Below are 8,718 nucleotides of genomic sequence, written 5' to 3'. Positions count from 1 at the left end.
ATATCCGGGGCGAAAAATGCAGCAATTGTAAGGCATAAGCAAAATCCCCGACCTGCAGTGTAAAAACACCCGACTAGCAGTGTAAAAACGCCCTGCCCGGGTGTTTTACTCGAAGCACCGAATACGTGTCCAACGCCCGACCCGGGCATTTTTCCATCTCAAAACACCCGGGTCCAGTGAGTATGCCCGGTTTGATCGTGAAAATGCTCGGGCTTCTTCAGTCAAACGCCCGACATGGCTGTTTTCGAGCCATTTTCATCTGTTTCCACCTGCCGTGACTACAAAAACTCGACAAACTCATCAAAATACTAACATATGGGATAATGGATGAAAACTCAAGTAGTGTGCTACAAAACACTAGAATATGCACTTTCAAACATCCAAAACACTTGCAGAACTACGAGTTTATCATGGACTTATGTCGAAAACAAGTTATCAAAAGAATATTTATCATGCCATCAACGAGTAATCATCGGGGTTTTAGCTTTAGAAAGGTCCGAGGAACTAAAATCATTCTCATTGTAAAAGTCGACTAATCAGTCATTTTCTCATAGACGTTAACCATATCTGCACATACATGACGTGGACTGTGGCCACAATCCAAGTCACTAGACTGACCAACCCATAAGATGACACACGGTCTACCATAGGTATACACTAATCCAAGTAGAGTTTGCAGTCCTACATGAATTCGAATTCGATTTAAATAATAAATGGCAAAAGCCACATCAGATAGGCACATTAAAATCAAATTACGGCACCCATCGACAAAATATTTAGGATGTTGTCCTTATTTAAAAGAAAGTCCACCTCATTCAATTAATCCTTAATTATTTCATTTCCCTTGATATCACGTCTCGCTTACAAGGAATCACCTTTAGCATTTAATTAAGGCATAAATCAATACAACTACATAAATAAATAAATAAGATACAAGCATCCTATGTCTCCAATTATTTTCTCGGCCTAGATTACGAATTTTCCCAAAAGTAACTAAAAAATTAGAGCACTTACTGTCAAACCCAAAACAAAGTGAAGCCCCCGACTCAGAATGAAAGACAAGAAAAAGTACACTTCCATTTTTAAAAAGATGCACGTATACCCCCAACACAATTTGTACACAAGTGGATTAGTTCTAAATAATTCTCCCGCTCCCCAGGTACACTGCCCATTCCCCCCCCCCCCCCCCCCCCCCCCCACCCCCACCTTTTTTTTTATCAAAACTACAATACTAAAATAATAAGCCAAAAGGGACAAAAATAAAATACTCCCATCCATTAAAGTTATTAGACCACTTTTTTTTCACTATCTTCAACTATTAGAATAAAGTAATAAATCTAATGGATGAAGTAATAAACTATAAATATACTTTGACAAAAATGACCCTCGGTTGAAGTTATTTAGTTACCTGATGAATGCGAAAAATTTCACTACATCATCTCATCTCATCCATTAAAAATTAGATCTAAGGGCCCTAATATGGTCTCTAGTTTAATCTTTAAGACTGGATTTATGAATAATGAGACTATATATATATATATATATAATTGCGTCGGAAAATATATTGGAGACCCAATTTAAAAATGTCTCCAATTAATTCATCGACACTTGCTATATATATATATATATATATATAATTGCGTCGGAAAATATATTGGAGACCCAATTTAAAAATGTCTCCAATTAATTCATCGACACTTGCTATTTGCGTTCGTATTTTGTATTTGTCGCATAACTGATAGAGACACATTTTTGAAATGTCGGTGAGGTGTTTAGAAACAAAAAATAACGTCCCAAAGTTAACTAAAAAAGTATCCTTCAGCTGTCTTTTTTTTCTAATAATAATATAGGAGTATGATCCTATTCACATTCTTACATGAAGAGAAAATTCTCTCATACCTTTCATGTCCAAGAGAATTATATGCATTATATCTTGAAAGTGGAAGAGAACATAAACGTGTAGAATTTTTCAATAATATTGTTTTAAGTTGGTCTGCTAAAGAATATGTTGATGTAGGCTACAGTTCGGATTTTCTTTGAGTTGTTGTCGACTTGAAGATATAAATAGAAATGGAATATATCAATAGTATTTTTATTTTCATAATTCAAACGCGAACTAGCCAAAGCCCATAATGTTTCATGGGCTATTTTGTTAGCTAAAACAATCAATTCATGTTTATTTTAACTCGAGTCTTAATTTGGTTGTAGTAGTATATGCATTCCAAATCAAATGAATTCGAGTTTCTCTTATATGGATCGATATCGTCGTCAGATAAAATTAGTCATCTATTTTTTTTAAATATCCCTAAATATAGTTTGCTACTTAATTTCAATCGTATCAGTCTTATCTTAATAAAACTATATTGTTAAATACTAAAAATGTAATAATTGCATATAAATATTAAATGTAATTTCTTATTTTGGGTAGAAATTGAAAGATGACTATTTTTATGGGAGGAGAGAATATCATGTGTGAACAAAATTGACCACTAATCCTTTCTTTTGGATATTATTTTGTATTTTTATACCTTAAAAACTATTATGGGCCGTCGAAATTACTAATTAAATAAAAATTTAATCTTGACTTATTTTCTTATTAAACTCTTTGAATTTTAAGAGGAAAATTAATATATTGGTAAATTAATGTGTAATTTATAAATCTAATGATCCGGAATTCCGGATAAAACTTTTGAAAGTAGTAAAAATAGCTTATTCCCCTGTCTCATAAAAATAGACACTCATTTTATTTTGGTTCGTCCTATAAAAGTTCACTTCTATTTTTGGTAGTGATTTTTTTTATTGAGGTGGACCACATACTCCACTATTAATAATCAAATTAACTTTTTTCTTTTTGTCTATATCCTACTTTACCAATTATGCATTAAAATTCAAGTCATTCCTAAATTGTCATTCTTTATTTGACAGGGGGAATATTAAAAAGGAAAATGGAAAACTTAAGGGTATAGTCAAGTAGCATGAGGCTCATCCATATTTAATCAAACCGTCAAGAATTCGATCTCTTAGTTTAAGTATGGAACAACCTTATAATTATTGGGCCAACAGTCCTATTTCTTAGGAGTCGTTTGGTTGTAAGGTTTCAGCTAGATTATAATCTTTATCTGCAATATACTCATTGTTTGGTTACTTGAGCAACATTGTTCATGGCCCGTTTTTAACTTCTGAGGCCCGCACTATTCATGTAATATTCGACTGGTTGGAATCGGGATTTTTTCGGCAGTTTATTAGCTGACATCGAACGGCGTGCCTGTTTAACACCCTTTTTCCCCAATTGTCCATCCCCATTTCAAATCGAATTTGAAATCTTCGCAGCTCAAATTGAAAAACCCCTTTTTGAAAATGGGAAGAAAGTGCTACTCCTCACCACCCGGAGACGGGAGCCAATGCACAAAGGTCTGATTTAGTCTGCTCAAGGTAATTCCGTTCTCCGTCGACTACCTTCAAACAAATCTTTGACGTTTTTGTTGGATCTTTCCCCAATTGCTCATCCTCGTTATTTTATGTCGGATTTAGGGAAGCAGCCCAGAGCTAAAGCCTCGTAGCAGACGAAATTGGTAATCCTTTAGTAGTAGTCGGCGGTATTTTGTAGGTGACAGTGGAATCGATTTAGCTCGTAGAAGGTAATTTCATCTTTTTGCAACCCTATTGTGATTTTATGCTGACGTCTCAGATGTATTTTTTGGAGTAATTGTTCGGATCTGGATGTTAAAAATTATCGCGTGATTTTGTGTGTTTCCTTATACCGCAGATCCTTTTTTACAGTGCGACATTTATTTGCGATTTCTGTACATGAGAATTTTCGTTTGTTTATGTGTGATTATCTGCAGAGTTTGTTGTAGTAAGTTGTTGATTAAATTGGTGATTTCTAGTTCGTAACCACCGTGATGATAATTTCTTTGCTTGTTCTGATGTCCTATTTGGATTCTTTTATGGTGCAGTAGCCTAATTTGTTTGCTAGTATTACCAACTGTGGTTATGGCTCGACAATTTCATTTTTCCAAAGTCGTTTACCTCATGGTGGAAGGTGTATTGCATCTCTTACATATGCACACGCTTATCCTGTTGCACTTATATCTGAAAAGACACCCACGATGCGGCCGACGTACTAGGCATAATCTAATTAGGTATTCACACAAGGATAGGATGCCCCAACAGGTGAGACACATGAATAGACTCACTAAAATTAGTGACATAGACTGTTTTGTGAACCTACGTATGGATAGGAATGCATTTGGTCGTTTATGTATCCTGTTGAGAGACGTGGGTGGGCTGCGAAATGGTAGATATGTCTTACTAGAGGAACAAGTAGCTATTTTTCTAAACATCCTAGCACACCACAAGAAAATTCGTCCAGCTGGGTTTCATTTTAAGCGGTCCGGGGAAACAATTTCGCATTATGTTCATCTTGTGCTGAAAGCAGTTCTCAGACTTCATACCATTCTTTTGCCCCAACCTGATCCAGTAACGAATACGTGTATTGATAATCGGTGGAAACATTTTAAGGTAAATAATGAAGTCTCCAAATACAGGTAACATTTTTAAGTCACGAGGTTCATGTGGAATTTTTATAGTTATATGTGAGTCGTCCTAGGGCTTGTATTGGCGCATTGGATGGGACCTACATAAATGTCCTTGTAAGTAACGCGGATAAGCCACGCTATCGATCTCGCAAGGGGCAAATCGCAACTAACACTCTTGCTGCCTGCGACCGCAACATGAGATTCATGTATTTTGTACCCGGGTGGGAGGGATCTGCCGGCGATTCTCGAGTGCTAAGGGATGCCATTACAAGAGAACCGGGGATTGAGGGTGCCCAAAGGTTTAAATTCACTAGAGTCTTTGACACTAATTGATTTTTTCAGAATTCATTATTCTTTCTGTTTAAATATATAAATATCCTGACCCAGTGTGGTATTCTTAGGAAATTACTACCTATGCGATAATGGATACGCCAATTGTGAAGGATTCTTGACGCCGTTCAAAAATGTTCGTTATCATTTGAAGGAATGGGGCGTCGGTAACCAAAGACCCCAAAATGCTCTTGAATTGTTTTAATTTAAGGCACAGCAAGGCCCGTAATATTATCGAGCGAGCTTTTGCTGTCCTAAAAATGAGATGGGGAATTTTGCGAAGTGCTAGCTTCTATCCGATCAAGATCCAAATACGGATGATAATGGCTTGCTTTTTACTGCACAATTATATTCGTGGTGAGATGACCAACGACCCAATAGAGGAACAAATTGCGGGTGACACACAACTTGGTGTTGTAGAAGATGCTGATGGTGAAATTGAATATGTTGATCAAGTTGAGACATCTGCTGCTTGGACTCAAATGAGAGAAGATTTGGCTAACTCTATGTGGAACAATGTGTGTATTTCAGTGTGGTTCATTTATAATCTGAGTTATATAATTTGTTTTCTTGTTTGATATGTTTTGAGGAAATTGAAATAAATATAACACAGTCTGATCATATAATATTTGTACTTGTTTTACAGCGTTCTAATGTCGACGACAACAACCGACAGTGACATGATACCCGAGTGTGTTTGCGGTGTTGGGAAGATGAAGTTGTTGTGTGCCGGGAAAGAAGCCAAATTTTTGGATTAGTCTTTGTTTCAAAGCAAGCATATTTGGATTGTTTATATCTAATTATTTTTGCTAATGTTGCGTTGAACTACTGTTATTTATCTAGACAAATATATTAGCTGCCTACATGATCTACAATAGATAAAATTTAATTTTGAATACAACACCAAATTTAAATTATCAAATTCAATTTCTAAATAAATAATTTCTCTTTTAGTCCTTTCACCAAAGAATGATAGGTATTTTTGGTGTATAAAATGACATAAAACTGATAAAATGATACTTTCAGCCTATAGAATGATACTTTCAGACGGTAGAATGATACTTTCAGCCTATAGAATGATAGGTATTTTTGGTGCATAAAATGACATTTTTGTTTAATAAAATGATACTTTTACCTTATAAAATGATAATCTAAGCGGATAAAATGACAGTTAGCTTATAAAAATGATAGTTTAGCTGGAGAAAATTGCATATAAGCTGATAAAATGATACTTTAACGTGACAAAATGACATAAAACTGATAAAATGATACTTTTGCCCGATAGAATGATACTTTCAGCCGATAGAATGATACTTTCAGCCATTAGAATGATAGGTATTTTTGGTGTATAAAATGACATTTTTGTTTAATAAAATGATACTTTTACCTTATAAACTGATAATCTAAGCGGATAAAATGACATTTAGCTTATAAAAATGATAGTTTAGCTGGAGAAATTGCATATAAGCTGATAAAATGATACTATAACGTGACAAAATGACATAAAACTGATAAAATGATACTTTTTCCCGATAGAATGATACTTTCAGCCTATAGAATGATACTTTTGCCGGGTAGAATGATAGATATTTTTGGTGTATAAAATGACATTTTTGTTCAATAAAATGATACTTTTACCTTATAAAATGATGATCTAATACGGAATACAGTAATATAGTGATGTGTTAAACGTCTAAATACGTCGTATTAGTGGTTATTAGGTCAACAACTACACAAACTAATTAATGAAAAATAGCTTATGGCCTTAATTTTGAATTGAATTAGATATATGATCTTCATAATACTGTCGAATGTTAATTAATTTTGCAAATATTGTAAACTTATTCAAAATTTCATCAATAAAATAATTACTACTATTCGATAATCTATATAGCTAGCATTGGAGAGGGTTGAGGGGGTTGGATTGGACGTTAACCAACCCATCCAAAAAATCTAAAACTATCATTATTAAACAAAAGTATCATTTTACCATTTGAAACTATCATTTTATCCCCTCAAACTATCATTTTATAATGCAAAAGTATCATTTTATCATCCAAAAAATCTAAACTCTCATTTTAAAACAAAAGTATCATTTTATCATTTGAAACTATCATTTTATCCCCTCAAACTATCATTCTATGATGCAAAAGTATCATTTATCATCCAAAAAATCTAAAACTATCATTATTAGACAAAAGTATCATTTTATCAAAGATATTTTGTGGAATTTTGAGAAATGAAGACAACGAGGTTGCAAGAAATGAAGATAATGTTGTTGATCATGGCTTCATAAATTGTTTTAGATTTTTTTTTTTTTTTTTAAAAAAAAAAAATTAACTTCGTATATTTATATCATATATATGAAGGAGTAAATTACAAATCAACTCCTATAACAAGGAGGAAAGACAAATTACGCCACCTAGGGTTCGAACTCGAGACCTCCAGGATGGACGCGGTATCCAGCACCCTTTACCGCTAGGCCAAGGGGCTTGGATTCATAAATTGTTTTAGATTTGAATGTTGAAGTTTTATTAATTTGAATGCTATGAACAAGATTTGATTGTGATGAAGTTTTATTGTTTTGGGCTTTTTTAAATAGTTGAACACTTGAATTGTTATTTTAAATATTTTGGACACATTTTTTAAACAATATAATTCTATTATATTAGAACAATTCATTGTTTTGAATTTATATACAAGTCGACGAGTGTATCCACTTTTTGTTAGTGTACTTTTATTATTTTCAATTCATGAGTCAGTGTATTACCCACCTTCAATCTGGAGTTCTTTAATGGGGAAAGTGAGATGGCCAACATATCGTTCACATCAGTTAAATAGGGACCAAATATGAAAATTCAAGTTAATCAAACTAGATATGCATAAGTCAGGCGCATATCTAGCCTGCATCTGCTCATCATAACCCAGAAAATCTTCGAAGCTGGGATGATAATCACTACTCTCACCTATCTCCGTAACAGGCGCATCTGGCGAACTATTCGCTGCCGCATCAGCAACCCATTCGGCATGGCCACCATTTGCCCTGTCTTTGCCGAAGATAACCTTCCAGTCTTCCCAGTAGGGCCAGGACCTTGTGCGCATTCCGCGGGCATTGCTGTCTTGCTGCGAGAGAACATACAAGTGTGTACAAGGTCAACAACTATGCTTAAAGAGACTATCAAAAATTAAGCCAAAGAGATTATCAGAAGGAATTAATATTCAAGGGCTAGATAAATATAACAAACCTTCACGATTTGGTCCCACTGATCATCATCACAGTCAATCTTAAAATCTCCATGCACATTGAACCCGACACCACTACGATCAAGGATCTTTGCCAGTGAGTTGTAGCTTTTCTTCACAGCCGTTAACTTAGACTGAATATGCGGATTAGCTTTCAAATCGGTTCTCGGAAACTCCTTTTGCATCCATTCCTCCACCTTGTTCAAGTAGCCTCCTCGGAACCCATTATCTGATTACCACCCATGGGCGACCAAATCCTTCATGGCAACCATGAGGACGGCCTCCTCACGGTCAGACCAAGAACGACGGGGAACAACAGGTCGGCAAGCATTTCCCCTTCGGTATTGGCTACCCCCTGGGACAAAATGAAGTGTAAATGGCAACAACGTAAAAAAAATGTGCGAATGCAGACGCGGCCGGGATTTGGACAGGAATATGTTCATACAAAACCCAAACCTTGTGTGTTCTGGCTACCATCGCCGGAAGGTACAAATCTTCGAGGATCGGACATAGCTTCGAAGAATGAACGAGCAAGAGTCAGACTCAAGGAAAATTAAGTAAATCTATTTTATCACATAACATACATCTACACATTTGCAGCAAAGTT

General features: G+C 35.1%; 1 long non-coding RNA gene across 1 annotated transcript; it reads left to right on the top strand.

Annotated features, from left to right (window-relative positions):
* The first annotated feature begins 3,078 nt into the window (after positions 1 to 3,078).
* On the top strand, positions 3,079 to 3,758 carry LOC121773635. Its single transcript, XR_006044824.1, has 2 exons — positions 3,079 to 3,432; positions 3,532 to 3,758. It is a non-coding gene; the product is annotated as an uncharacterized LOC121773635 (long non-coding RNA).
* Positions 3,759 to 8,718: the final 4,960 nt, after the last annotated feature.

The sequence above is a fragment of the Salvia splendens genome, chromosome 17 (genome assembly GCF_004379255.2).
Source record: "Salvia splendens isolate huo1 chromosome 17, SspV2, whole genome shotgun sequence".
NCBI lineage: Eukaryota > Viridiplantae > Streptophyta > Magnoliopsida > Lamiales > Lamiaceae > Salvia > Salvia splendens.
The sequence above is the reverse complement of the archived record's forward strand: the minus strand, read 5'-3'. Positions and strand labels throughout refer to the sequence as shown.